At 34.2% G+C, this 13,365-nt stretch overlaps 1 protein-coding gene across 1 annotated transcript in view; it reads right to left on the bottom strand.

Moving 5' to 3' along the window:
- muskelin (muskelin 1) overlaps nt 1-13,365 on the bottom strand; it is a 411,065-nt gene that overhangs the window by 154,452 nt on the left and 243,248 nt on the right. The window lies entirely within an intron of this gene.

Genomic DNA, 13,365 nt, shown 5'->3' with positions numbered 1-13,365 from the left:
AATACACATCATGTCAGTACACGTAAACTGTTTTAAGGTTTCCATAATTGTTAATATTTGCCTTATTTTTAAAATAATTAATCCTTACCTTTATCTTTGACAAATTTACAGTCCAAGAGCTATATCAAATGATAGAAAATCTGTGTCAAAAGTAAAATAAATAATAATTACATGCTGTAATGCACTTTATTTTTAAAAGGAGTAGGGAGAAGCACTTTTAGCCACAACTCGCCTGATCTTATAGAAGTTAGTTATGCTAAAGGTGCTGCTCGTTTATCCACACAGTCACTCATTGAAAGCAGAGTCCAAAGATATCAATGACACAGATGCATTGGGGAGAAAGAGTACAGAAGACAACTTGTTGTCTGAAATAGCATGAATTCCATTTCTTGAGTTGTAAGGTTAGAAATCCTGTTTTTAGGAGGGGTTTTTTAATCCTGCAAACAGGCAGGCAGCATTTCATGGTCTGTAACCATGAAACACTTTATGCTTGTGCCAAAGATTGACTAACTGAAAAACTGATTAAAAAGAGTGTAGAACTTGTTCTAGCTGGAGACTAGAATTGAACCTGTAAATCTTCTTCTAGGAGTATGATATAGTTCACTTATGTTGTAATTATGGGCTTATTTCTCTATTTTAGATTAAAATATTTCTGAATTTGATATAAAAAAAAATTTTTTTTTTCAATTCCGATATAAATTTTGATTTATGTTTTTTTAAAAAAATATCAAATATATATATATATATATATATATATATATTTTAAGTCCAAGAAAAATATCACGCTTCTTAGTTTATTGATCTGAATTCAAATTGGTTTCCCATTCCTGAGTGCACATAAAATTTCCAAATATTCTGTTCTTATAAATGATGTAATTAAAACAAAAAAATTGGAAGTTTTGTTTTTATTTTTTACATAATCCAGACACCACACTCTTGAAATCAAAAAAACAACTTTTTCAAGTCAATTAAGACCTCCAGTAAGCAATGTGACAGTCTCATACTGGATAATGAAATTCGTCGATCACCTAAAGACAATCACAAACATCCAAGCCCACAACAGGATTTGATCACACAGCATGTTGGTTGGAGAGTGGATAACTAACCACTTGGCCAACCAAGCTGAGATGTTTTGAGAATTTTTTGTAAGAATCTAAATATTAACTTTACATAAACAGACTGATTTGCATATTGTTGATGTATTTCATTAAGAGAATTCTTGTGTTAAGTGTTTTGGTTAATCTCTCTTAAGTCATAATTTACTCAACTATAATGTCAGCCTTGCTTATTCTATTATCTATTTGCTAATAAGAATGCCCTATTTAGAATGCAATTGCTCTTTTCTATATTCCTGTCTAATTTCAGTTTTCATCTTTTTTCTTAATAGTCACTATATAAAATTTGTTACAATTACTAAATTTAGTAAATAATTCTGAAGATTTGTAGCAGATTAATTCAGGAGTAGAACACTGACACACACATAGTAAAGAACTACAGTGAGACAATAAAAAGTGGAGGAAATCTGCACTCCTGCTTTATAAATGATTTTATATCAAACCATCATTATATAGATCCTCCAGTTCTAATTGCCAACTTACAATTTAAGTACAGGCTATATATTTCTCTTTATATAATGTACTATTTACACCATACACTTTAGCATTTTCAACAGCTTTTCTTTTTTTTTGCCTCTTATCATATTCTTCTTTTTCAGATCTACCAACTTAAATATGGGTCCTTGTTATACTTCCACATTTTCTTGTCTATTTATTAGAAAGTAAAATTTTTGTCCCAGTAGCACATTTACCTTGAATCTAATTTGTTCTTCCCCAGATTTCTGTATGAATATTTTCTAGACTTTTTTTTAAAAAATATGTTTGCATAATTCTTATCTGGAACATGGGAAATTCCTATATAATTCTCATACAACAAACGTGTTTGTTTCCTTTTTAATTAACTTGCAAACTAAGAACTCCAACTCCAATTATCTGAGATTTGACACTTTCTGGACAAATCTTCTGAATTATGCATTAACACTATAAAACTGTAATATTCCAGTTTTATAGTTATTCGACAAATTAAGTATTTCTGCTTAAATATTATTTACACCATCTGCATTTCAGATTTCTATTAGGTTTATATATACATATAAACTACTCTATATGTATATAAAAACTACTTTTACAATATAGGTAAGCTATATGTAAAAGTGATTAAACAGAATACCTTTTTTGCTCTATATTCGTACATTTGCTATGCCTCAAAATTTCTTGTGTCCACTATAAAGGTTGAAATTTTCTATCCTTGCAATCCACATTCCTCCATGCTTTTCTAAGGAGTCAGTCAATATTTTCTTCACACTTCAAAAGATCTAAAGATTTCTAAAGTTTGTTACCTGTTCATTATTAACATTAGGTTCAAACATGAAGATGTTCACAAATTCACATGAAGGGAAGAAACAAGAAGCAAAAAAAAATTCTTACTGGCTGTTTTTATATTGATAGTGATATCCTTAAGCTAATTCAGGATGAAGGAGTATGCAGCAGGATCTGAAACAGGAAGTGATCAACATATGGTTCTGAACAGTAAAAATGAATATCATAATGAAAAAATAAATGTGTAAGATAGTTTCAAAAATAATCAAAGTCAAGAAGCAATTAGACATGGAAGAGCAGACTCAATATTGGTGACAACACTTAAGAAAACATTACTAGCAAAGGAGGCAAGAGGCAAATTATTCACTTGCAAGGAGAGGAAAAAATTGAATTTTGTGATGAACTTGAGATATTAAAGAAAGAGGTGGTCTGGGAAAAGAAGAAAGTATATTTTAACTTCTTAGGAATTAAGTCAACAGATGCCATGAAAGAATACTGAGAAAAATATAAGAAAACAAAATTATTTGTATAAGTATCTGAACAAAATTAATCTGTAAAATATTAATTAACATACCTGTGTTTCATCATCTTGCCTTGAAGGTAAAGATGGTGAAAATTTGACTAAGGACTTGATTAGAGCTGAGACAGTATGCAATTTCAAGGTGGATACAAGACAGCACAAGTGTAGAAATTACTTGAAGATAGACAAGAATTTTAAAACACATTTTCACCATCTTTAACTTTTAAGGCACAGGTATGTTAATTAATATCCTTCATTTTAAACCTTATTAAATTCAACTATTAATCCTGTTGTTAAACATGGGTCTGCTCCATTGCCAAAAACAGCTTAGCTTTTTCTTTCATACTGTGAACATTTTAGGAGCATCATGTTTGGTTATCTGAAGCAGTAATCTGAAGACAGTGATAAAAATATGAAAAGATAAATATTATGAAAGTGAGAAAATCTAGAGGCTGTTGGGAAAAAAAAAAGCTCAGAAATGGAGGAAACAGACTATAAGAGGAATCAGAGTGATACAAGTGACAGGAAAAGTAGAGTAATTAAGCTGAAAGGATGTTAAATGAGAGTGACAAAAGCGATAAAAATGGAACATTATAGGGGAATGCAATGAGAGGTACATATCAATACACGAAGTAGAAGAAGCCATTAGAGACCAGAAATATATAAAGCAAACTAGAATAAATTATATTCAACCAGAAATGCTCAAATATAGAATTATAAAAGTTTTATGTTAACTAAACTGCATAATTCAAGTCTAGTCAGAAATTTGAATTCCAGATAATCGAAGCTGAACTCTCACAGTATCAATACAGTTTTAAAGAAAACATATCTTCCCTAGCTGGAGGAAATGAGAACCACGGGTGGTAAATGACTTTCCCTTCGAATAAGCATGGCGGTAGTGAATGGCTACTGCCATGTCTGGTTCCAAGACCAAAACATTCCCAATTTCTACCCTTCCTTTCTGTTCATGTAGTGTGCATGAGAGCCTCATTGGTAGATGAATCACATTGTAGGGATCCTTATATACTTGGTTTAATCCTTTATTCAAGTGTAAGCAAACAAACTTTGCACCTGAAGTATTTTCAGGACTGGGGCAACTCATGGTAAGGGTGGTATGACTTCAAATCACTTGCCTTAGTATCTCATAATGCAAAGCACATCTCCTTGCAGACATGCATAATTATGGGAAGAGTCACTACCCAGACCGGTTTTGACCTTTACTGAGGTCTCATCAGTGGGAGCCAGACCCAGAGGTGATACCAAGGTTGAAGTAATGCAGAAGTCATATTTCATATATGAGTTGCCAAAAGGTATCACACCTTACTATTATAATACTCTGGATTAGAGATAGATGGTTGTTGAAAGTTTTTCCACTTGGTTATATTATAAATTAAAGCTACCAAGAAATTATATACTTAGTTTAATCCTTTATTGAAGTGTAAGCAAACAAAGTTAGCACCTGAAGTATTTTCAGGACTGGGGCAACTTGTGGTAAAAGCAATGTACCAGAGACTATGTACTTTCTCTTTCTCTGTGGGTGGGAGATTACTCTTGAGTCATCTTCACTATAAGTTCATAGTTTAATTTATTAACACATATTAACCAAGTATATAATTTCTTGGTATCTTTAATTTTTAGTATAACAAAGTGAAAAACTTATAACAACTGTAGGGATCCTAAGTGCCCTCATTTGAAGGTATAGCAGTGAAATGGTTCTGCAGGCCAGCTGCTAAGTAGCACACAGGAATGAAATCAATAGTAATACATCAGAAGGCTTCTCTATCAGTTTGCAAATAATCCTATCACCTACTCTGGTAAATCACGCTTGGACAGGGTCCAAATATGGAGGGGTGAGGAATATGTTGAAGCCATGCAATGGACCAGAGACTAGGTTCTTTCTCTCTGAAGAAAAGTGAAGATGACTCAGAGCCAACCTCACTATAAGTTAATAGTTTAATTTATTAATACACATTAACCGTGCAAGTCAACATAATTATATGGAGACCATCGGTGTAGCTACATAGTGAACATCACAAAAGCAACAAATTTTGTATACTCCTGTTTTTTTTTTTTTAATGGGAGGATGCAGAGGTATTGGAGGATGTAAGAACCTCAAAACCTAATACACTGGCAAAAAAGCCAATTTAACATTACAGTCAATTAAACTCAATTTAAAAAGTATACTGGAAGACTACAGAAAATCACTGTTGACTTGACATCCTTCTCAAAGTATCTAAGGAAGAAAAAAGGATTGATATTTTTAGTATACAGAAAACCAACCATAACTGGGAGGTTCTTATATGCTGCTTCATATCATCCACCACAAAAGATAGGCATGATGAAAAGGTAAGCCAGATGGGACACCTGGAGATATGCATGTCTGGACATGTAAAAGCTGAGAGAAAAAAAGTAAGCACAGATGAGGATTAGCCTTCCATATAACAAATATAGGCCACCAAGTAGTTCAGCAAGAAACAAAAATGTCACATATATCATAACTGTTCATCATCATCATCAAATTCCTGCCATGTACCCTCAAGGGGTGTACAGGATATGACAGTGCTACATGAAAAAAATTACATCATTATTAATTTACTATCTACAATTTTCCTCCAAATCAGTCTGTTACTTGTCAAGACTCCGACATTATCAGATCTTATATTTCTATCGTCTAAGGCACTTTGTACCGTATCAATCCACCTAAATCTTGGTCTTCCTCTGGGTCGTTTTGCTGCCAACCTGGCAGAGAACAGTTGTTTTGCTAATCTTTCCTCGCCCATTCTGTTTAAGTGACCATATCACCTGAGATTACCTCTGCTAACGCATTCCTGGATGCTGACAATGTCAAGTTCTTTCCTAATATCCTCATTTTTAATATGATATTGCCATTGATGGCATCTGTTCATGCCTATAATCTTTCTCAGGATCATAACTGTTTTATAAGAAAATTTAAAGATGCCTCAGAAATGCTCTGTATCCCGACACAATGTAACAAAAACCAACGTATAATCCTATACCAAGTTTGGTCTACATTAATTAAAAATCTAACAAATATCGAACTAGAATATGACATGCGTAGTGCTACAGAATGTGACAGCAATAACTAGTGTCGTTCTAATAGTTAAATATCAGTTAATACAATTTTTTTTCCCTTTTTTTTTTTTTTTGGCAAAGAGGCAGAAACATTGAATGCATCAACTGCATTCTGAATGGAGGGTCTATAGAACAAGTAAAATATTTCAATATTCTTACTTACTAAATGTCTTACGGAATTCACAATGTATGATAGAATATAAATTAAATTAATCTGTTCTAATGACAATGCCCTAACCACTGAACTAAACCACATACTCAACACTTTCTCAGTCAATGGCTCCCCCCCCCCCCAAAAAAAATACTAAAAACCAGTAAACCACAGCCCCCCCCCCCTCCCCCTTTCACAAAAAAGATTACTCTAAATTCATCACCATTCCCTACATCCAAGGCACCTCGGAAAAAATTACAAAAATCTTAAAAAAACATGCCTTGACCTCTTGTTACAGACCTCATAGAAAATTGGCATCCATTATCCACTCCACTAAAGACCAACCACTTCCCCTAGACCTACCTGGTGTATACCAAGTCCCTTGCAGCTGTAAGCAGTCCTACTTTGGCTAAACAGGCAGGACAGTGAATATCAGAATTTCAGAACACAAGGACTACATCCGGTTTCACCAGTACAGCCAATCTGGTCTTGCAGATAATGCGCTGGATACCTTCAAACTTCAGCCCAACGGCCAAGAATACCAACATAGCCCGCTAGGGGGCAACATCAGGACTTTTAGGAAAAACAATGGCTTCCTCACATTGTCCTCATTTACTGCATGTAGTGCCTGTGTGCACGTGTCTTTATTGTAAGTTCCTGTGAAGATGGCAACGTAACGTTGCTGAAATATTGGAAATAATTATTAAAGTTTAATTTAATTTATATTCTATTGTACGTTGTGAATTCCTTAAGTAATTTAGTAAGCATGTATAACCAACATATAAGCCTTTCTACCAGAATAGCTTAAGCTATTCTGGTAGAAAGGCTTAAGCATAGTTTTCATTGAAGATGGCAAATTAAATCTGGAAATAGATAACAGAATCAACAAAGCTGGTATGGTGGGTAGCCAGCTGAATAAATTTATATGTAATAAGAGAGACATTTATATTTATAAAGAGAAATTTTTTATATGAGAAATTTATAAATAAATTTATATGTAATAAGAGAGAAATTGGGGTACTTAAGGGTAAAAGCAGTATAACTGAGAGGAGACCTCCATATAGTCTTTAAAGGAATGTGGAGAACCGACCAAGGCTTCTGACCTAATGTCCAATTCTCACCTTCTCGTGGTGCACCCTGTTAGGTATCTACCTGGATACTGAACAAATAAGGATGGCTTGGCAATTTGGTTTTAGCCGACCAAATTATATTCTCATTGGCTTAAACCGAATATTAAATGATGGTACAACATGATGAATTTCTTGCCAACTGGAGTGTCGCTGGTTAAACAAGGCTCCAGTTGTTTTAGCCAGGGAACCAGGGCGAACAGCGAAAAGTCAGCTACTGGAACAAATCTGAAAACAAACCCCAACTCAACATCACCAGAGTTAAAGATCGGTACTATCAATATAAGAAGCCTGAATGGCAAAGAAATGGAGCTAGCTGAGGAATTAGATAAGTACCAGATCGACATAATAGGGGTGACTGAAACAAAAAAGACCAAAACTGGTGAGATCGTTCTGAGCAATAAATACAAAATGTTATATTCGGGCAAAGCCAATCAAGGAAAAGGAGTAGCCATAGTATTCAACACAAAATACGAAGCTAATCTTCTTGAATGGCAGTCAGTCTCAAGTAGAGTAATGTGGGCAAATATGAGAATGGGAAACTGGACAATGAGACTTATTTGTGCCTATGGTCCCACAGAAGATTCTACTAAGGTAGAAGTGGAGGAATTTTTTGAGGCTTTAGAAAAAGCAATCGACACAATGAAATTGATCTCCTTGTTGAGGATCTAAATAGCAGAGTAGGAAATTACTTAATTATAAAGGGCCAATAGGCTTCATTTCAGCAATGTAAACATTATTTAAATTAAGTTATTATTTATTTAAATAATAATATTATTATTATTAAATTAATTATTATTATTATATAATTATAATATTTATTATATTATTTTATAATAATATATAATATATTATATTATAATAATTATTAACTATATTATTCAATAATAATATTAAAAATATCATTTAAATTAATTTAAATAATGTTTACATCACCGAAATGAAGCCTATTGGCTCTTTATAATTAAGTAACTTAATAGGTGCAATTTTTTGGCAACTCGCATAGCAAAGTATATAAGTTCTTTTCGCTATACCCTTGGTATTACTTTGGTCTAGCTACTGACTGATGAAACTTCAATAAAGGTTGAAACCGGTCTGGGTAGTGACCTCCCACCATAATGTATAACATCATACATCTTCTAGGAGATGTGTTTTACATTATGGGAAATATTAAGAATAGTGATCAAAGCTTTACTCACCTTTGCTACGAGTTGCCCCAGTTTGTACTACATACTTTTAACTACATGCTTTAGCTTACACTAGTAGTCGCCGATACTTTTATAGTTTACTATACTATATTCAGCATGAAACTCTTTGATTCCGATCTTTGAGTTTCTTATTCGGTTTTAAAACAATGTGGGATTTAATATCCCCTTAATTTAAATCGAGTAGGAAATGATTGTCAGACATACAAAAACATTTTGGGAAAATTTGGAGAAAAGAGCAAAGCTAATAATAATGGCAAATACTTGTTAGATTTCTGCTCAGGACATGGACTGGTTATTACTAACACCATGTTCCAACATAAAAATGTGCACAAATTCACATGGAGAGAAGAGGCAAGGAATAAGAAAAGTCTTATTGACTATATCATTGTTGATAGCGATGTTTTCTCTCTGAGTGCAGGACACTAGAGTGTACAGAGGATTTGAAATTGGAAGTGATCACCATTTAGCCTTAAGCAGGATAAAATTGAATTTCATATTGAAAAGAACATGTAAGAAAGTTTTAAAATGAATAAAAGTTGAGCAGTTCTCAGATGTGCACTGTAGACTAAAATATGCAAATATTTAAAAAAAAATGAAAGAGTTGAGAACAGGAATCAAACCTTGGAGATTCAGTGGCAAGCTTTGAAGAAAACACTGATTGATTCTGCCAGAGAGGCATGTGGTGAGGTTGTCTGTGGACACAGGAAGTTAAAGAGGCAGTGAACGAAAAAAAGAAAGCATATCAAAAGTTACTGGCAAATAAATCACCTTGTGCTCTTAGAGAATACAGAGACAAATGTAAGAAAGCTACACACTGCGTAAAACTAGCTAAACAAAAGTCATGGGAAGACTTTGGTAAGAACATAGAAAATAAATATCAAGAAGGAGGCAAGATATTCTGGAGGTTATTGAAGAAGCTCAGAAATGGAGGAAAGAGTGCTGTAAAAGGAATTAGAGATAACAAAGGTGATATGAAAGGAGTAATTACTTCAAAAAATTGCTAAATGAAACTAGCTGTGATGACAGCACAGTGATAAAAAACACTGACCAGGTCTCATAGTACCCATATATAAACAGGGAAATAAAATTGATTGTAAGAATTACACAGTGTTTCTCTACTGAGTGTTCCTGGTAAGATTTATGCCAGTATACTGAGAAACGATTGAGAAGGATTGTGGAAGAGAAGCTTGATGAAGAACAAGATGGATTCAGGCCAAATAGAGGCTGTCAGGATCAGATATTCACTTTAAGACAAATAGTTGAAAAGTCATGGTATATAACAAAGATCTGTATTTAAGTTTTGTAGATCTGGAAAAAGCATATGACAAGGTGCCAAGAGAGAAGTTATTCAAAATGCTACAGTTATGTGGTGTCAGTGGATCATTATATCAAGCAATACTTAGTCTTTATTTGAGTTGTAAGTCAGCAGTTAGAATTGAAGGCAGTACAGGGAGATGGAGTGTTAGCACTAGTTCAAGATGGGGGGAGGTGAAGTCCCAAGGTTACAGAGCAGCAACGCGAAGGAGCTATGCACCCCATGCAGTCGCGTGCCGTCAGCACACGTGAGATATAGCGGAGAAAGCTGGATACCATGATGTGAGCCCATGTGAGTGCGTTGGGTGGACGTCACAGAATGTGAGCATCGCCGAGAAAGAAACGTGAAAATATAAAGGTCTAGCAAAAAAAGAGGCTTTTTTGTTCCTGGATCTCCTGGTGTTCGTCTCGCGGTGTTGTGAGCGGGTGAATGGTGGCAGTGCCTCCATTCCGGAGAGTTTCGATAGAGGCAGCGGCGGAACTAGACGTAGTATCTCTGCGGAGGGAATAAGCCCAGCCATCCATAGAAAGCCAGATTGGAGCACATGGGCATTTCGTCTAAGGAGAAGCAGATTCCGGTAGGCCTTTGACGCGATGCAGAGCCAAGGATAGATAAGTTGACTTGATTTGTATTTTGTTGATTGTGAATGAATGATTTGTGCCATGCTGTTACACCAGAGGTAGGAATATTAATGATAATAATTAGGACTGAACTGCAGTGATCTAGAGAGGATTATCTTAAATCTTACTGTCTCCTATTGTGATAGAGTTACATAATATGTTCTAGGAGGATAAGAATATGTTTAAAGTAAGGAATTGCTATCAATGAAGGGATTGTAGAATATATAAGTGCTATATTGTGTGGTTTGAATGAACTACTAAAAAAATAGAGAGTTATTGTGATAATCATGATTAAGGTATTTAAGAGAAAATATAAGAAATCTTACTTCAGAGATTTACAGTTTAATCAGTTTGAGTTATACATATATTATTGTATTGTTCTAATTCTATCCTGACTGTCAGGAACTCCCTTAAGTGGGAATTAAGCTTATTGTATTGTATGTACACTTTTATGATAAACCTTGCTTTTGTACCCAACTAAGACTATCTGTGATTTCTGGAATCCGATGCACTGCTTATAAAAAAAAGTATTACGAACCTAGGTGGGAGACTAGAATAAGAATAGATTTTGGCCACATCTGCATAATTACATGGTATCACTTAAGTACTGTCTTGAGATCACCTCTTGATTGACAATATTGTTTAATCTAAAAGCGCTAAGTGGCGCAGCGAAATATAAATTTCTTAGTGTTTTACAAGGGGTTGATCTCAGATAATCTGATACTCTGGTATTGGCTCGATCTCGAGGCAATTCCTTTGTCCCCCAGATGTACCACGTGATACCCGAATGAGAGTTTAACAAGGATTTGACCCAAAGACTAAAGGATAGATATATGACTAGAAAATACAACATAACAATGGATTACATTATGAAGGAAATGGTATTAAACCTGATATCCAAATTGGAGATGTTAATGTCTGCTTCTTGCTTTATGCAGATAATGTTATACTTCTAAATAAATCCGCTACAAGTGTGCAAGCTTCTCTGACTATATTGAATAACTGTTGTGATAGATATCAAAAGTCTGAAATGTGGAAAGGCAGCTGGAGTAGATGATATTAGACCAGAATGCTCAAGTATGGAGGTATAAAAGTTTTACAGTGGTACACTGCATAGTTCAGAGAAGCTATTTGTAAGAAGTTTTTAATTTGAACTATATGCAATTAGTTGTAAGAAGGACAAATAGTCCTTCTTACAACTCAAATACAGTATGAAGGTTAACAATAACAAGACAAAGATAATGAAAATAGGCAGAAGCACTGAAAATATCAGCTGCATTGGGAATGGAGAACCTATACAACAAGTAAAATATTTCAGCTACTTAGGCACAATTTTTAGTAAAGATGGTAAATTAAATATGGAAATAGACAACAGAATCAACAAAGCTGGTATGGTAGGAAGTCAACTGAATAAATTTATATGGAATAAGAGAGAAATTAGTCAAAACGCTAAATTAGCTGTATACAAGACAGTGTTCAAACCGGTTTTAACTCATGGAGCTAAGAGCTGGGTCAGAAGTAAAACACTTGACCAAAGACTAGAGACTGCAGATATGAGAGTCCTGAGAAAAATTAGGAGCGTGAACAGATGGCATCAATGGCAATATCATATTAAAAACGAGGATATTAGGAAAGAACTTGACATCGTCAGCATTCAGGAATGCGTTAGCAGAGCTAATATCAGGTGGTGTGGTCACTTAAACAGAATTGGCAAGGAAAGATTAGCCAAACAAGTGTTCTCTGCCAGGTTGGCAAGAAAAAGACCCAGAGGAAGACCAAGATATAGGTCGATTGATATGGTAAAATGTGCCTTAGAAGATAAATATATAAATATAAGATCTGACAATATTGTAGCTTTGACAGGTAACAGATTGATTTGGCAGAAAATTGTAGGTAGGAAGTTAGTAATGATGTAAATTTTTCATGTAGTACTATCATATCCTGTACACCTCTTGAGAGTAAATGTCAGAAATTTGATGATGATAAGAGAGAAATTGGTGAAAACACCAAACTAGCAGCATACAAGACAGTGTTCAAGGTAGTTTTAAGTTATGGATCTGAGAGTCGGGTTAGAAATAAAGTACTTGATAAAAGACTGGGGACAACAGAAATGGAGGTTCTGAGAAAAATTAGGGGAGTGAACAGATGGCATAAATTGCAGACAGAATCATATTAAAAATGAAGATAATGTTGTTATCATTCAAGAACATGTAAGTAGAGCTAAACTAAGGTATCCAAACCAAAGTATATTCCTATACCAAGTTTGGTCTACATTCATTAAAAATCTAACAACTGTCAAACTGGAATATGACATGCATAGTGCTACAGAATGTGACAGCAATAACTGATGTTGGCCAAAAGTTCAGCAAAACAGGTGTTTGATGCCATGATGGCAGGAAAGAGACCCAGAGGAAGACTAAGTTCTAGGTAGATTCAGAAGTGTCTTAGAAGCATAAAATGTTAGATATGACAATATTGGAGTGCTGACAAGAAATAGACTAATTTGGAGAAAAATTGTGGACAGGAGATTAATAATAATGTAAACTTAATCATGTAGTGCTGTCATAGTAGCCTGAAAACCCTTGAGGATACATATCAGGAAACTGATGTGAAGATGGAATTTTTTTTTTCCTGATCACTTTTTTACATGTACTAGTTGTGGAGTTGTGATAACATCAGCTGTGTGTGGTCAATTTTTTTTCCCAGTCTTTTGATACAAGTCTTGTACCCCTAATGATATAAGTCTGATTTATGAAACTTGCCAGGTCATATTGTTTATTTTAATAAAGCTGTTTTATGTTTAGAATCATATGGTCTTGGTATCAGAAATTAAATGAACTATTTTTCTTAGTTCTTATAAGGGAAAACATAGCTTCAAGTGTTTGAAGTTATTTTCTCCGCTTAGAAGTTTTGAAATAATAAATTAATTTACATAAAGTATGAACATTTTTATTTT

This window comes from Typopeltis vanoorti, chromosome 16 (assembly GCF_054136105.1).
Source record: "Typopeltis vanoorti isolate ZY-2024b chromosome 16, IOZ_Tvanoo_1.0, whole genome shotgun sequence".
NCBI classification, from domain to species: Eukaryota; Metazoa; Arthropoda; class Arachnida; order Uropygi; family Thelyphonidae; genus Typopeltis; species Typopeltis vanoorti.
This window is presented reverse-complemented; position numbering and strand designations above follow the sequence as displayed.